This window comes from Triturus cristatus, chromosome 1_2, assembly GCF_964204655.1.
Source record: "Triturus cristatus chromosome 1_2, aTriCri1.1, whole genome shotgun sequence".
Classification (NCBI taxonomy): Eukaryota; Metazoa; Chordata; class Amphibia; order Caudata; family Salamandridae; genus Triturus; species Triturus cristatus.
Window position 1 is genome coordinate 196,721,883 of NC_140580.1, and position 18,332 is coordinate 196,740,214.

Below are 18,332 nucleotides of genomic sequence, written 5' to 3' on the forward strand. Positions count from 1 at the left end.
GATTAAAATCGATGGACAAGTTTACACCGATCCACAGGAGATAATTAGAGGATTTCAAAATTATTACCAGGTCCTGTATCAAGAAGACATCAATAAGAGCCGGGAGGAGATCTACTTGGGTATGGCAGGGCTGGTTGCTGACTCCAATGTTGGAGAGGGGTTGGATGAGCTCACTAGAGAGGAGCTAGAGGTAGAAATCACACTTGAAGAAGTTAAGCTAGCGCTCTCAGGAATGGCTACTGGGAAAGCGGCCGGCCCGGACCGGATACCCCTTGAAGTCTATAAAATCTTAGATTCAGTTATAACACCTCTGCTCCTAGATCTGTTTAGGGGTGTACAGTATAATGGAACCCCCCCGAGTATTGGAAAGAGACTGCCATTCTAATCTTCCCTAAAAAAGGGAAACCGGTGGATAATCCATCCTCCTATCGGCCGATCTCCCTGATTAATTTAGACACCAAAATTGATTCTAAAATTCTGGCTAATCGGCTGCGGAGGGTCATTGGGCATCTGGTTTCCCCATGGCAACATGGGTTTATCCCTGGTAAAGGCACAACAGACCATACCCGTAGAGTTATTTCTCTGTTTGATATTGTAATCAGGGAGGGGGACCAGATGGCTATGATCCTCCTCGATGCCGAAAAAGCCTTTGACCGAGTCTCCTGGGAGTTCTTATGGCTGATATTGGAACGCTATGGTTTCGGCCCTCAGCTAATAAAGGCTATCATGGCAATGTATTGCCAGCCAAAAGCCCGACTACAATTAATGGGGGGGGAGTCTGGTAATATCAACATATCAAGATGGACCAGGCAGGGCTGTCCCTGCTCCCCTATTTTATTTGCGTTATACATCAACCCTCTTGTGGTTATGTTACTACAGAGCCAGAAAATTAAGCCAATAATAACCAGTGGGTTTGAGACTAAAGTATTGGCCTACGCGGATGATATCGCGGTTTTAACATCAAACCCGGCTGAGACAATTAAAGAAATCAGTAGGATTACAGAAGGCTTTGGTCTCATCTCTGGATATGCCTTGAATGCAGGGAAACCATAGTTTTATGTACGGACAATATCATTTTTAACGATCCTAAGAGAGCAACCTCGGCAGTATACCTTGGGGTCCGAATAAGCGCTAATGTGGATGACATTTGTAGAATTAATTTTGAACCTTTAATTAAAATAATAGGAAATGAATTAAGGAGGGTCAACGGGCTCCATTTGTCAATTATTGGAAGGGGGAACTTCTTAAAAATGACTATGCTACCAAAAATATTATATCTGTTTCGGGCAATCCCCCTGACCGTTGAGGATAATTTACTGAGGGCGCTGGAATCTACCTTTTCTAATTTCATATGGCAATACGGGAAGGTCAGAAGAGCTTTGAAATACTTAGCATTGCCACAGGATAGGGGAGGGCTTGCTGTTTCCAACATTACTTTGTATTACTGGGCAACACTCTTACATCAGATGACTACCCTTCTTTCGATAAACAATTCAGGGGACACAGCACAGGGCCCAAAAATACCCACAATTTATGAACTCTCTTTGGGGAAGGAAGCCACTGGGCTGCTACTTAGACAACTGGAACCCAGCTATTATAAGAAGGTGCGGTTTAAAGTGATCTTTAGTGCATGGAGAGTTTGGAAGCAGGTCTCTAAATTCATGGCAATTCCTAGAATTTCTAGATACACCCCCCTATGGCGCTCGCAATTACTGCCCTGCTCTGCGAATTATGATATGGGCAAAAAGTGGGAAAAATACGGGATACGAACAATTGGGGACTTTTGCGGGGGAGAACTAGACTTTCAATTCTCTAGGCTACAGCGGGTGTTTGGTATTTCAGAAAATCAATGTTTTAAATTTATCCAGATTAAGAATATTCTTACCATATGGCGGCCCAAGATTAAGCTCGATAAGATACCTCTTTTGGAAATGATTGCTAGGGATACGTGCAGAATAAGAGACTTCTATAAAGTGCTTCTTGACAAAAGCCAAGATGACTTGGAAAAAACGGAAGCATCTTGGGCAACTAAACTGGGAAACCCTGATGTCGATATTTATATGAGTCTTTTCCTATCTTCAAAAATTTTGCTATCCTCAAATTCAAAAGCACAAATCTATAAAACATTATCTAATCTTTATTTTACCCCTGCTAAACTTTATTTATGGGGGAAAAGGGCAGATGATAAGTGCCCCAGATGTGGGGTAGGACCTGCCACTCTGATTCATATGCTGTATGAATGTGAGAGACTGGCTCCACTGAAAGAAGGGCTTTTAGGTTTTTGGGAGGCCCGGTTCGGCCACAGCTTAAAAATAACTCCTACTCTCCTGGTGCTTGGTTATGATAGCACGTTGGGCCTTGATACGGAACAAGAATATGGTCTGTTTCTGGGGGCAGCAGTATATAGAATATTACTTGCTGCAAGATGGAAAGATACCGAGCCACCAAGTTTTCACATGTGGCTTGCTAGGCTCCTCAGAATTTATAAACAAGAGTTGTCCATATATTCATGCCGTGGCAGACAGGCTAAAGTCCGGGGGAGGAAGATCTGGGCACATATGGAGGATGGAGTAGAGGGGTGTGGACTGAGTAATGGGGTAGGGGGGCCGTGATCCGTCCAGTTTGTATATAGTAGAGTCCTGTGTAAGCTGGAATGAAGACTCTGCTGCTCTGATTGATTTGATTCTTTCAATGTAATCTCCATTGGTTAGGCCTCGCAAACTTGGGGATATGTATTTGTTTTTTGTTTTTTTTCTCTCCTTTTTTTTCCCTTTGTCTCCTTTTTCTTTGACTATGTATGAACTTGTTTTTATATTTTCTGGATATGTTTAATAAAAAATATTTTAAAAAAAAGATAAAAAAAGTAAATGTAACATCTCTTTAATCTTGTTTGTTTGTATTTGTGCTTTTATGGCATACACCCAAATAAAAAATATGATGATGACACACAGATTTAATTTTGCAGTTAAAACTTCTTAAATAAAGTTTAGCAGTTTAAACTAGTGTTTGTGTTTACAAATATATACTGTTATTTACTGAAATGTTAGAAATGCTAGTAGTAATTTTGTATTTTTACATTTTATTTTAAAATATTTTAGGTACATAGGTATTGATGTGAATTGTATTTATAATATTTGAAGATTTTAATGTCTTGCGTCTTTTCTTAAATTAGTATAGATTGAAGTAGTAATATTAAATGTTACCCCTTTAGTGTCCAACACTTTACCTAAGTTTGTTTAGTTTGGAGTGGGAATAGTGAATGTCACCCCTACAGTGCCCAACACTTTCCTTGTTGGTTTAGATTAGAGTGGGAATTGTAAATTCCCCCCATTTAGTGTCCAACACCTACTTCAAATTGCTTGAATAGGCATCTCTTCTGTATGGGGAGCATGTGGCGCTGACCGAGGTGGGGTGTGATGTGGGTTTATCGGGGAATGTGGAAGATGAGTCTGGGTGCGGCGTTCTGTATGGTCTGAAGTCTCTATTGGAGGTGTGTAGTGATTTCTACATAGAGAGCATTGTTGCAATCCAGTCTATCAGCAAGGACCTGTGTCATGATGCATCTCGTGTGTAGGTGTAGCCCTTTGAAGATCTTATGCAGCATGCATAGAGTGAGGAAGCAGGTAGCAAAGACAGCATTGATGTGTGATTTCATGGTAGGCTTGTTGTCAATTATGATTCTGAGGTTTCTGGCATGAATGGAGAGAGTGGGTGAGGGTCCTAGGTCTGATGGCCACCAGGAGTCATTCCATGTGTTGCTGCTGTTGCCGAAGGTCAGTACTTCCATCTTGTCTGTGTACAGCTGCAGGCAGTTGTTCGTCCTACAGGCCGTGTAACTTGTCATGCATCTGTGGAAGTTGGTTCTGGTGGTGGTAAGGTCATCAGTCAGTGAAAGGATGAGTTGGATGAGTCTGTGTAGGAAATTATATTGAGACTGTGGAATCTTATGATGTTGCCCAGATGGTCTATATAAGCTTTGAAAAGTGTGGGACTGAGGGATGAGACCTGGAGGACACCGCAGGTGAAATCCTTGGGTTCGGAGGTGAAAGGTGGGAGGTTTTGGTGTTCTGATTGCAAGTGAGAATAATAAATGTCATCCATTTAGTGTCCAACACTTTCCCCAAGTTGGTTTATTTTGGATTTGGAATAGTAAATGTCACCACTTAAGTGTCCAATACTTTCCACTGGTTGCTTTAGATTGGAGTGGGAATAGTAAATGTCTCCCGTTTAGTGTCCAACACTTTCCCCAAGCTGGTATAGATTGGAGTGGGAATAGTAAATGTCACCCATTTAGGGTCCAACACTTTCCCTAAATTGGTTTAGAGTGGGAATACCACTTTAGTGGCCAACATTGTCCCCAAATTGGTCTAGATTGGATTTGGAAAACTAAATGTTACCTCTTTAGTGTCTAACACTTAACCTAGGTTGGTTTACATTGGATTGTGAATGGTAAATGTCACTCCTTTAGTGTCCAAAACTTTCCCCAAGTTGGTTTGGATTGAAGTGGGAATAGCAAATGTCACTTCTTTAGTCAATAAGATATTTTTTTTAATATAACATAATAAAAAGATGTCACACGTAGTTTAATTTTTTAAATTTTCTATAGTTTTCATTTATTGAACAATTTTGACCTGATTATGATATTTGCAGTATCCCAACCGCCTAATTATGAGTACACCACCTAGCTGGCAGTGTTGTGGCAGTGGTGCCATGGTAGCGGTAGGCTTCTGCTCATAGAAAGAGCCTGAAGCATATGCCGCTGCTCTGCCAGTGCTGCTCGCATTTTGATGCATCATGTCGTGCACAGCACACAGTTCAAGCATGACAGAGCAAGCAGAGGGGGGTAAAACATGTGCCCCCATGCACAACTCCCATGGGGTGCATGTGCATGCTTGGGGCCCCTTCCCTGCATTTCCACTGACCTTTTCATGGCGGGTTCAAAGACAGAGTCTGATCAGCATCAGCACTGCTGCTATTGATCACCGCTTTCCCCACTGCGGCGATCTTACTTCAGGCTTGCCGCAGTCCAACAGCCAACCTTGTAATCTGTCTTGGGACCGCAGTAGTCTTAATCAGGGCCATATTTTTTAAGTAAAAATAAAAGTAATTACAGGGTCAAGTAAAATGAATACTTTTTGTTATTGTTTTACTAGTACACATACAGAAGTACATCTTAGTTAATATATTTGTATAATGTACATTTTCAATTGTTATTTTTAATTGCTTGCATTTTTTAATACATTTATTAACTTTTTAAATGACCTTTTTTCACATTCTTTAACTTTTTTTTTAATTAGTTTATATTAAATAATTTATGTATTTTATACTATTATTTAATTTATTCTTTACAATCTCTTAAACATTTTTCACAGATTCAGGGTCTGACAAGTTTAAACATTTAAAAAATGTATTACTTTTTTAACATTTGTTATACATTTTTACTATATTTACTATTGATAACTATTAGGAGATAGTTTCTTTTGGCAGCCATGTTTTTTACTGTTTCCTCCTGCTTTGGAGTCCATGTGTGTAATTTTGGGTCATTTTTTAAAGGACCCAAGTCACGGTTCAGTGCTGCTGTTCGTCGACCCAGGTAAGTCCTTTTGAAAGGGTAGAGGGGGTTTAGGATGCATGTTTAAAAGTTGGGTATAGTGTTGTTTTAGTTTTTTTTTGCGTGTATAGATGGTTTTTGTCATCTTGCGCTTTTTAAAAAATGTGATGTATATGTTTGAATGTTTTATGCTAAATTATATAGCGTTATATATATTTTGATGATGATTAAGCGCTTATTACGACTTTGGCAGACTTCAGCTGTGACCGCCACTGCTGCGGTGCCAAGAAAACCGCCAAGGCTGGGGTGAGGCTGCCTAGCAGATTATGACTTTAATGCAGGATGGGCGGGCGGTGCTGCAGCAGTCTCCCAGACTCCCCACCCAATCCAGATGCTGCTTTCATGCTATTACCAAGCATTAGAGAAGGGTAGGGATTGGCCTCAGCAGGCTGGTTTGACCATTGGTCAGGGAAATAGAGCCTGTGCCTTTTCTCCACCCAGCTGTGCAACACAGCCGGGGTGGAAAAAAAAGTGTGCATGTCAGTTTGGTCACCCTAAGACAGCTGGTCAAACTGACATGTGCACTTACAAGTGAACACCACTCCTCCCCCCTCCCCCTGTCCATAGGCATAGAGGATGGCTCGCCCCTGCCCTAGGCTAGCATCAGCTCAGTTGCTGAAAAATAAAATTATAATAAAATTGTTTTATCATACTTCTATTTTTTATCTGCTGGCTGTGAGCAGTGGGCTGGTGCCCCTCTGCTATGATGGAGAAGCTATCACTGTTTTTCTCCTCTTGCAGGATTTATTGTTTTTGGAGTAATTAGTTGTGTTAATTAGTGTGCATTTGATATTGTTGGTTTAATTTTTGTTTGTTAGCTTGGTTAAAGTTGTTTATAGTGCTATGTAACTGGTTAGTTTAGTTTAGTTTTTTCACCAGTTGAGTCCTTGTTTCGTACATGCTAATTTATGTTTTATTTTTGTAGTATAATACATAGTTAGTTTTATTTATATATGAATTATATTGTATATATGTATATATGTTAATTTATATTAATGAATGTGTTAATGATTATAGTTATTGATAATTGTTTTGATATTTTTAAATATTTGTGTTTTAGGTGTATCATTTTTTTGGGCGGTTTGTTTAATTTTTGGTTAATGTAATATATTTTTATTTCTATTATAGTTGTTAGTTAAAAGTTTTGGGTTTATTTGGATTAAGTGTTTTAAGTTAATATTGTATTTTTGGGTGTATTTTTTCAGACCTGGGCCGAGTGCCCAAAAAACGTTGCCGCACTGCGTGGAGTTCTGAGAGCGGTGGAGTACATTATGTTGCGCCGTTCGTGGTGATTTTCAGTACCAGGAGTTTGTCCTGTGCTGTAAAATCAGCGCGAACTGCACCATACGGTTGCCGATTCTTTTTTTGTATGAAAAAGGCACATTTATTGAAAGAACATTTTGAAAATAAATACAAATGTATGCTTTCTTCAAGATCTTCACGGCTCGTGAAACAGTGTACAAACCAGGTTCCATAGTCCATCACAAAAGAACATACATCGAAAGGGGGGCAAAAGACAGAGGGATTGTTCCCATGGCAAGGCTATGCCTCATCTCAGGCATTTGGAATCATTTCAAAGTCTGTATTTAGATTTTTGCTCATCAGTTCATACTCAACTCTAGCCAGATTTGAAGAGAAGAATAGCAACCTGGCCCAGGTAAAAATAGATGAAGTGTTTTGTCCCATGCGTCACGTAGCTGCCGAAGTTTCTGCCAACAATGCAGTGCCAAGTTGGGTTGTACTTCTTGTAAACTCCTTTTTTCTGTGATCTGCAATGTCTTTCTCAATGTTGTACTTCTCCAACGCCTGCGTGGCACATTCCACTGAATCCTGCTGCATCTCCTCGGACATGTCAGCATTTTTGATGACTGCTTTTCTCTCAGACATATTTGACACCTGGCTCTTCTCCCCGCTGAAGTCCCATCGTCCTTTCTCTCGATCCCTCACGGAGTGAGGCCGCTGATTATTTCTGTCGCTTGCATAGTTCTACTCGAGCGGTGTATTCTACAACGCGAATGGAAGGTTTCTCAACGTGAGCGGTAGTGACCATCTGTGACTGCCTGCATTGACAATTCTCGATTGGGAGGTGGTCTAGCATTGGATTTTTCTTGCTTTACGCTCACCAATATTAAGTTAGACTGCGCAAGCAAGGAAAATACTCCTCTACGCTATGTGTAGCAGGGTTTTTCGAAACTCCACATACTCCACGGAGTGCGGAAAAATCTGCAAATGGAGCAGAGTTCACTGCCAAGACCTATCATTTTTCAAGAGATATTAGTTATGTTGGCAATAATGTTGTGATCTATACTGTGTTATTTGATATTTTATAAAATTCGACATGAATATTTATAGGAGACAATATTAGTGTTTCCGGTATTTTTGTTATCGTTATATGTAAAAAAATATATAATTATGCAAAAGTGTGTGTGTTCGATATTAGTGATTTTAATAGTTAAGTATACAGAGTCAATATTTTTGATAAGGGTATTACATTTCCAATATTTGTGTATATCGAGCTTTATAGGATAGATATGTCAGTGATTCATTTTTACTAGAGTGATATGAGGAAGTTATATGTTATCTTAACTGCTGAGCTAGCTTTCTGTAGTATTGCTTTCTCCACACAAAATCACAGAATTGATTTTACCACCTGTTCTAAACCATGAAAATGCTGCCTTAATTTATGAAAAATACAAAGGAGAGCATTTCAATGAATGCCAAAAGACTAATGGCATCCCATTTATTTCTATCAAGTAATTAGGATTTTGTAGATCTTTTTCTTATATTTGATTCCTACTGGGTACAAGTTCCTTGAGTTTGCCATCGACTAAGTGCTGATTTTATGTTTCTAAATGTTCTATGTAGGCTCCAATTGTGATAGAATAAGGTAAGAGTAGTGTATGAAATAGGGTTATTGGTTGAGAGGCGTGAGAGCCCTATTCAGGGTGAACCACAAAGGTCACAAAATTCACCTGTACTTAACCCTCTGGTTGCTTGGCACAAAGCAGTAAGGCTTAACACAGGGGCAAAGTGTAAAGTATTTATGCAGCACACAAACAGTAATAAAGCATAGAACTGGAGATATCATTTTAAAGTCCTGAGTGAAAATATAGCCTAAAAGCATAAATCTCAATGCACAGCTATCTTGTCGCACTAGACCAGGGGAAAATCACAAGTCCGAGCCAACCGCATTAGAGCGTGTGTCAGATAAGGAACCCAGTTAGTCCCGCTGATCAGCACAGCTGTCATTACTGTAGCGCATAGTGGGTCATGAATTGTGGGTCGTCACTGGAGATATCAGGAGAGCAAAGAGCAAGTCTCAACGGAGCTTCACATTGGTGAACGTTGAAGGCTGCAGAGTCTTGGCGTGAATAAGCCAGTTTATGGACACATGGAGCCCAAACTTTGGGATCCAGTTGCTGCAGGAGGGCTGGGCAGTTGCAGGGTGGCCTTTGATGCTTTGTGTATCCCTGTAGCTTACCCTGGAGGTCAGCCAACTGATGAAGGTAAGCAGGTCCAGTTTTTCGTCTCAGACAACAAGGCAGTCCTCAGCAGCAGGACAGTCCTCTGGCAGCAGGGCAGTCGTTCTTCTGTAAATTCCACAGGTCCAGGAGTGTTCTGAATAGTGACCCTGAAGGCCCAATATTAATAACTGGTGCCACCTTTGTTTGGGAGACTCCCTGTCCTTCTCCCACATCTGGTTTTGGAAAGTGCTTTTTCCTTCACCTGCCAAGGCTCCAAACTGTCTGAGGTGATAAAAGACAGGGCAGGCCTGGTGTCTAATTTCTTTGTGTGTGTAGGAGGTAAACTCCTTTGAAGTGTAAATAGGACTGAGTACAGCTGCTCTTAGTCATTCTGTCAGGATGGCCAACCCTGTCCACACCTAAGTCTTCTTTCTGTTACCATACACAAATCTCAACAGTAGAGACATTCATAGTCATTTGAGACAGGACACAGGCAAAAGACGCAAATGGTAAGGGTGAGAAAATCCCAACTTTCTAAAAGTGACATTTTCAGAATTCTAGTTTATAATCTGACTTTACCATTAAACAGGATTTAAAATTACAATTATTGTGAGTAACAGAATATCGAATTCCTATCTACAAACAGGTAAGTACAAAAATATTGAATCCTAAATATCGTTGTAAATAATATAGTTTGCTAAAATATCGACTTTTTTAAATGTCTTAAAAGTAATTTAAAAATTAATTAAATAATAAATATAATTAAGTAAAACAGACTTAAAAATAATTTAAAAACTTTAACATTAATGCGTAATAAATGTAATGTAAAAAAATAAATAAACATGCATTTTTATTTTTTATTATTTATATTAACTTACTAATATTAAAAATTAATATTTTGAATTATAAAATGTAAAAAACATAATAAAAAATATAATTACATATATATATATATACATAAACCTATAATATAAATATATAAAAATTCAATATGATAAGGTTAAAACATTAAAATCAATATTATTTTTTTCAATAATATTTTACACTACATTAAATATAACAATACGAAATACGTTACGTAGTGTAAAGGATAAAATTACTATTTCCACTCCAACAAGTGCTACAGTAGGGAAAGTGTTGGATAGCGGTTGGATAAAAATTACTATTCCCACTCCAGCGAGTGGAACAGTAGAGAAAGTATTGGATAGCGGGTGGGTAAAAATTACTATTCCCACTTCAGTGAGTGCAACAGTAGGGAAAATGTTGGATAGCCGGTGGGTAAAAATTACTATTACCTCTCCAGTGAGTGCAACAGTAGGGAAAGTGTTGGATAGTGGGTGGGAATAATGTACTATTCCCACTCCACCGTGTGTAACAGTAGGGAAAGTGTTGGATAGCAGGAGGGTAAAAATTACTATTCCCACTCCAGTGAGTGCAACAGTAGGGAAAGTGTTTGATAGCGGGTGGGTAAAAATTACTATTCCCACTCCAGTGAGTGCAACAGTAGGGAAAGTGTTGGATAGCGGGACGGTAAAAATTACTATTCCCACTCCAGTGAGTGCAACAGTAGGGAAAGTGTTGGATAGCGGTGTGTAAAAATTACTATTCCCACTCCAGTGAGTGCAACAGTAGGGAAACTGTTGGATAGCGGGAGGGTAACAATTACTATTCCCACTCCGGTGAGTGCAACAGGAGATGAACTGTGGGATAGCGGTAGGGTAAACATTACTATTCCCACTCCAGTGAGTGCAACAGGAGGGAAAGTATTAGATAGTGGGTGGGTAAAAATGACTATTCCCAATCCAGTGAGTGCAACAGTAGGGAAAGTGTTGGATAGCGGGAGAGTAAAAATGACTAATCCCACTCCAGAGAATGCAACAGTAGGGAAAGTGTTGGATAGCGGGTGGGAATTTTTCAAAATTAATTAACCTCCCACCATTTTCCCCTATAAACATCACCTACAATATTGTAAAATATAAATAAATTAACATATTTAATTAACAATTAATTCATTAACTAATAACAATTAACAATAAACTGAATAACCATCAAATCTAAATTACTTCACACAATTAACACTATAAAATAACATTTAATGAATATTAAATAAAAAATAATAAAAATTAAATTAAAATTAAATTACTTCCCACCCTACTCCCCTATCAACCATCAACCCGCTCATAAAAAAGTACACAATTAACATATTTACAAATAATTAATAATGAATATCTAATTAATTAATTAATATAAAAAAACGCAATTAACATAATAAACAATTAATTATTAATTGTTACTGATCAATGTATACTTAATTAATGATAACTTAATTAACAATATCAATTATTAAATACTAGATTATTCATTATTAAAATAATTAATTAACTAATTAAAATTAAATTACGTCCCACCCTATTCCCCTATAAACCCACAACCTGCTACAGAATTAAATTACGCATAAAGTAATTAACATATAATTAATTAATTCTAAATAATTCAAACACACGTTACAAAATATATACATACATTTAACAAAAATACTAACATACAAAACACTAAAAAAAATTGATATTATTAACAACGATATTTTGACACTCGATATTACTAACCTTGATATTATTAAAATCGATATTTCTTACCTGCATGTCGATATTCTTAACCACTGTATTTTTGCAAGTCGATATCCTGTCCACTCGATATTAAAAACTCGATATTGTGTCCATTCGATATTTTTAATTCAATATTATGACTACTTACCCTTCTTCACATGTAAACTTAAGTAAATGTGTTCTACTTTTTAAAAACAATGCACACAGCCCTATGAGCCATTAGGGCCTACCCTAGGAGTTTCTTATAAGTATTAAAAAGTAAGGTTTAAGCCAGGAAAAATATTTATTTTGCCAGGTTGAAATGGCAGTTTAAAATTGCACTACGGGCTGTGGAGGCATGTCTGAGACATATTTTAAGATGCTATTTTAGTTGGTGGCACAATGAGTACTGCAGCTCACTAATAGTATTTAATTTACAGGCCCTGGGTACATGTAGTACCATTTACTAGGGGCTTGCAAATAAATTAAATGTGCCAATTAGATGTAGGTCAATTTTACCATGCTCGAAGTGGAGAGCAAATGCACTTTAGCACAGGAAAGCACTGGTAGTGAGTGCAGAGCCCTAAAGTAAACTAAAATGAATTCAGCAAAGCAGGTGGGGTGAAGGCAAAATGTTTGGGGGGATACCACACAAAGGATGTCAGGTCTAACAAGAAGCATCAAAGCATTCATTCTTGTGTAGATACGGTTGATAGGATCAGAAATTTGTTAACCAGCTTTGATCGCTTAGCAATGGCTTAAAACAGCAATTGGCACTGATAACTATTGCTTATTTGTATTAACATTTTACTGAATCCCCTTATAGCACTGAATAACTGCTTATGACTGCCTAGGACTCGCCTCTCGACTGTGGTTAAATTATATTTGTGATATTTGGCTGATTTTTCATTTGCAGTCAGGCCATATGTTTCTTTGCAGGATGCATATTGCTTCTTTCCTAGATTTATACACTTGGAATTGCTGCTTGCCACCCTGAGCGGGATTAGCTGGTTATAAATCCTCTGCATGGTGTTGTTTGCTTTTAATTAAATCATTTGCTTGGGTTTATTGTTTGAATGTAACAGTATTAGAGCTATCGGTAGGAAAAATGGATAGCTAGCACAAGTCTCCATTGACACTAATGGCTTTTCATAGCAGAAATGCTTCTTTCTGGGGATTGCTCCAACACCATTACATGAAATCAAATGAAATCGCAAACAATGTAAATACACCACAGACGCATTATGACAGGGTGACTAGCATTTAATTCCTGTGCAATTTAGGTCGAAAGGAAGAGCCTTTGCTGAGAGAACACATCTGTATACTGGAGAGGTACAAATGTAATTACAGAAGTACCTTGCATAGAATTCTACCCACATTTTCAGGATGACGCTGATTATGTCCATCAATTGCATTTAGAATCACTGAATGTAAAATTATCATATGTTGATTTCACACCGAGCTCCTATACTTTTCATGGACATCAGTGTCACATATGAAGTGTTGGCAAATAGATGTTTGTCACCCCGAGTGGGACGGGTATGCCCAGACGTGGGTCCCGTGCTCTCCATGCCACTGGAGTCAAGCTATCCTGGCTGATGAGGGGTGACACCCCGGAACCGGTCCTAGGATGCTTGTTTCCAGTCCAGGGAGACCATGGCCTGGCAGTTCGGGCCTGACTGTCCCACATTGGGCGTAAGGTCAAGACTGATTTGCATTTGGCTGGGTTTAAACTGGAATGGCATGGGGAGCAAAAAAACGATGGATTTAGGCCCAGATCTCTGTACTGGGGTGAATATATGACATTGTTCTGCATTCTGCCCATCAACTGTTCTTTTTGCATTTATCACCCGAGTGGGATGGGTATGCACAGACGTGGGTCCCATGCTCTCCATTCCACAGGAGTCAAGCTGGCCTGGCTGATGAGCGGTGAAATCCCAAAACTGGTGCTAGGATGCCTGTTTCCAGTCCAGGGAGGACCTGGCCTGGCAGTTGGGGCTGAACTGTTCCCATTGGGCGCAGGGTCAAAACTGATTTGCGTATGGCTGGGTTCAAACTGGAGTGGCAAAGGGAGCAAAAAACAATGGATTTAGGCCCAGATCTCTGTACTAGGTTGAATGTATGACATTGTTCTGCATTCTGTCCTTCAATTGTTCTATTTGCATGTGATGTGTATTAGCCATCAGGTCACTTTATGATAAAATAAGAAAACTAGTGAGATATAATCAAAACAATAAGCCCGATTTTGATCTTGGCAGATGGCCCATCCGCCAGGTCGATGGAGTGGATTAGTGCGTCATCCTAATGGAGGTGCCACCAACCAAATTTTTAAATGTATGCTGGCCTGGAAAGCATTTCAAGCACTGACAGGAACCGCTGTCAATGCAGTTCCTTCTAACACATGTTTTTTTCCAGACGGCTAGGTCAAACATGGCAGAGCCGGCTGACAGAGTTACAACTTTGTTTTATTTTCAAAAAGAAAATTCAAATGCGGGAAAAAATATAAAAAGAAAAGAAAAATACCCCCCTTACCCATACTGAGGGGAACATTGAGTACTTTTCAATTTCCCCTACCACTTGTTTTTACCTGGTTTATATGGGCTTTGAAAAACACTCATGTAAACTAGGTAAATGGACAAATTTCCAAAGCTCCAACAGCCATTACTCCGTTGAGTCATTGGAAAAGTTAGACCACGGCAGAGACTGACTAGTCTATGCTGACATCAAACTATGGTCTACCTGAATCAAAAAAGGTACGGGTGGACCATAATGTTGTCACAAAGGGAACTCTATAGTGATTGAGTTCCTTCTCCACCAACACATACAACAAGCCCAATATTTACAACCAGCCACAAAGTAACCACATTAGCATTTGCTATTTTTTGATAATTTATAACTTGTCTTAAAATGTGCTTCCATTAGGAGACTAGCATTGAGTCTCTGTAAAATTAACATTAAGCTATGTCAAGGTACATAATTATGTTACATTATCAGATCAATAGGCCTGAGAAAGATATTTTATTTTGAACCATAGGTTCTGATGAACTGGGGACTACCACAGCTCCATCTGCCAATCAATATCATTTAGAGATAAATGTGACACATTTCTAATATCATGTCCTTTAATTATATACAAGGTACAAGCATCAATAATCACTGCCTTGATGAACTTTCAATCATGTACCTTTGTCAATCAATCAATCAATCAATCAATCAATCCATTTGTAGAGCACACTACTCACCCGTGAGGGTCTCAAGGTGCTAAGGGGGGAGGGGGGAATGTGCTGCTACAGCTCGAACAGCCAGGTCTTGAGAAGTCTCCTGAAGGTCAGCAGGTCCTGGGTCTGTCGCAGGTGGATGGGAAGGGTGTTCCATGCCTTGGCGGCGAGGTGGGAGAATGATCTGCCACCAGTGGTCGTTCGGTGGATGCGGGAATGGTGGCGAGGTCAGCGGAGGGAAGCTGGAAGTGTAGAAGGTGAGTCGTTTGTTGAGGTATGCTGGTCTGGCGTTGTGGAGTGCTTTGTGAGCATGGGTGAGGAGCTTGAAGGTGATCCTCTTGTTGAAGGGGAGTCAGTGCAGGTCTCTCAGGTGGGCAGTGATGTGGTTGTGGTGGGGGATGTCAAAGATAAGGCGTACGGAAGTGTTCTGTATGCGTTGAAGTCTTTTCTGGAGTTTGGACGTGGTTCCCGCGTAGAGGGCGTTGCCATAGTCCAGCCTGCTGCTGACGAGGGCCTGGGTGACTGTCCTTCGGGTTCTGGTGGGGATCGATCTGTAGATCTTGCGAAGCATGTGGAGGGTGTTGAAGCAGGAGGAGGAGACGACATTGACTTGCTGGGTCATTAAGAGTGATGAGTCCAGGATGATCCCCAGGTTGCGTGCGTGGTTGGTGGGAGTTGGGGCAGCTCCCAGCACGGCCAGCCACCAGGAGTCGCCCCAGGCGGATTGGGTGGAGCTGAGGATGAGGACCTCTGTCTTGTCTGAGTTCAGTTTCAGGCAACTGTTCTTCATTCAATTCGGCAACGGCCTTCATTCGTTCGTGGAGGTTGATTTTGGCGGTGGTGGGGTCCTTGGTGAGAGAGAGGATCAGCTGGGTGCCATCGGAGTATGAGATGATGTTGAGGTCATGCGATCGGACGATGTTGGGGAGCGGTGCCATGTAGATGTTAAAAAGGGTTGGGCTGATGGATGATCCTTGGGGTACGCCGCAGGTCATCTTGGTGGCTTGGGATCGGAATGGGGGAGGCGGACTCTCTGGCTTCTGCTGGTGAGGAAGGAGGTGATCCAGTCACGGATCTCTGCCTCATGGAGGCATGTGCGTAGGGTGTGGTGGCAGACGGTGTCGAAGGCGGCCGAGAGGTCCAAGAGGATGAGGGCTGCAGTTTTGCTATTGTTCAGCAGGGCCCTGATGTCGTCGGTGGAGGCGATGAGTGCGGTTTCCGGATTGGGACGAGTCCAGGATGTTGTTCTCCTCGAGGAAGCGGGTCAGTTGCCTGTTGACAGTCTTCTCGATGACTTTTGCCTGGAACGGGAGCAGGGAGATGGGCTAGAAGATCTTGAGGTCCTTTGGGTTTGCCTTGGGTTTCTTGAGTAGGGCGTTGATCTCGGCGTGTTTCCAGCTCTCCGGGAAAGTGGCCGTCTCGAAGGAGCTGTTTATGATCTTCCGGAGTTGGGGTGCGATGATGGAGCTCGCTTTGTTGAAGATGTGGTGAGGGCAGGGGTCGGATGGTGAGCCGGAGTGGATGGTGGGTTGCGGGTGGTTGTGCGTGGTGTGTTTCTTGAAGGAGAAGTGGAGGCAGCAGTGGTCAGTCCAGTGGAGTTCGGTAGTGTGGCTGAAGGTGACGTGGTTGCTGGAGGAGAAGATGGGGTCGAGCGTGTGTCCGGCAGAGTGGCTGGGTGTCGTGATGAGGTGTTTGAGTCCGAGGTTGGCGAGGTTGTCGAGCAGGGTGGTGGAGTTGCTGTCGTTGGCATTCTCGAGGTGGAAGTTCAGGTCTCTGAGGAGGATGTGTCTGTGGAAGCAAGGGCGTGCGTGCTGACGACTTCGGTGATGGAGTCGCTGAACTGTGGTCGAGGTCCTGGGGGTCTGTAGACGAGGGTTCCTCTGAGGGTGGTGTTGGGGTCGATGTGGATCTGGAAGTGCAGGTGTACGGCAGTGCTGAGGGTGTCTTCGGTGCTGGTTGAAATTCTGATGGTATTCCTGTGGACGATGGTGATTTCACATCCTGGTTTGTTGGTTTGGTCCCTGCGGTCGATCTTGTAGCCTTCTGGGATGGCTATGGCAATGTCGGGTGCCGAGGAGGGGTTCATCCAGGTCTCTGTCAGGAAGGCGACGTCCGGGTAGGATGAGTCGAATAGGTCCCAGAGTTCGATGGCGTGCCTGTGGACGGAGAGGGTGTTGAGAAGTATGCATCTGAGGTAGTTGGGTTCTTTCCCGGTGGGTGGGCATTGTGTGTCGTGGCGCTTGCGAGGCCAGGGGGTCTGGCGCTGGGCGCGATCCAGGCACAGACTGGCGGAGATGGGCTTGCATTAGGCACACCAGCAGCACGCCCGCTGCACGCGGCCGCCATTAAGAAGGGGAGGTGGGAGGGAGGAGCAGCATGGAGGCGGGTGCGGGAAGCGAATGGGCGAGCAAGGGGGGCGGGGCCGCAGGGAATGCAGCGGTGGGAAGGGAAAGTCAAGAGAGATAGGAGCAATAAGCAGTAAATAAGCAGAAAAGCGAATAAAAGTGAGATATAGTCAAGTGAGATGCGGAAAAATACGGCAGACAGGCACAGTACTTGGTAGTCACTGCTCAATCCATGCAATTTTATTGGTGCACATTATCAATATCAATTCAATATTATACAGTGCTGTGTTTATAAGTGTGGAAATTGACACTCAACTCTAAAATCCTATATTCACTCACATGCCAGACTGCTGTACTTCACAGTTACAAAGGGTAGTATGATCTTGCATATGTTTCAGCACATTTTGCTAAAAAAATCCCAAACACTATGTGAAATTCTAGAATTCAATTATATATGCAAATTCGACAATCATATATCTAGTTCTTTTGTATGAAGGATTTATCATTTCAATGCAGTAGATATAAAACATGAATTCTAGTTGCCACACTTTCTGTTACACAACATACATATAAGTCTGTACAATATACCTCATGCCTGTGATAAAACGAAGCATGGTAATTTCCATTTGGTCCCATGGAAGATTATTCCAGTTCACAGGAATAGAGGGGTTTTAAACTGCATCAACTCTTGTGGCTGCCTAGAGAGTACTTTGGCCACCCTGGCAGAGCCGTATTGTCGGTAATGTTTCGTTAAGGTGTGCTTAGCTCCAACCCTTTCGATTCATGACTCTAAATTGCGATTTTGCACAGAAAAAAGCACAGAATGTCATTTACACAGGACTAAAGGGTTCAGCACTTTTGGCATGGTTGTGGAGATAACTAAATTGTTATTAATCTTTCCTTTTACATTGTAAAGGACAGATGGACACACCCCAAACTTCTCCACATCCTACTTTTATCATTTTTTATGATAGATGATTGTCAAGCTGGCGAATTATAGACACAAAACTGTAGATATAGTAGTTAAAATATTCTTTTACTAATGGCCTTCTTTTGTTCAACATGCACTTTACTTTCCTGAGATATACTCTATTGCATCATCATTCTAG

General features: G+C 41.2%; 1 protein-coding gene and 1 pseudogene across 1 annotated transcript in view; both read right to left on the reverse strand.

The window, feature by feature from the left end:
• Nucleotides 1–18,332, reverse strand: part of SORCS3 (sortilin related VPS10 domain containing receptor 3) — a 2,496,310-nt gene that overhangs the window by 1,307,355 nt on the left and 1,170,623 nt on the right. The window lies entirely within an intron of this gene.
• LOC146867040 (dynein light chain 1, cytoplasmic pseudogene) lies at nucleotides 7,081–7,548 on the reverse strand (annotated as a pseudogene).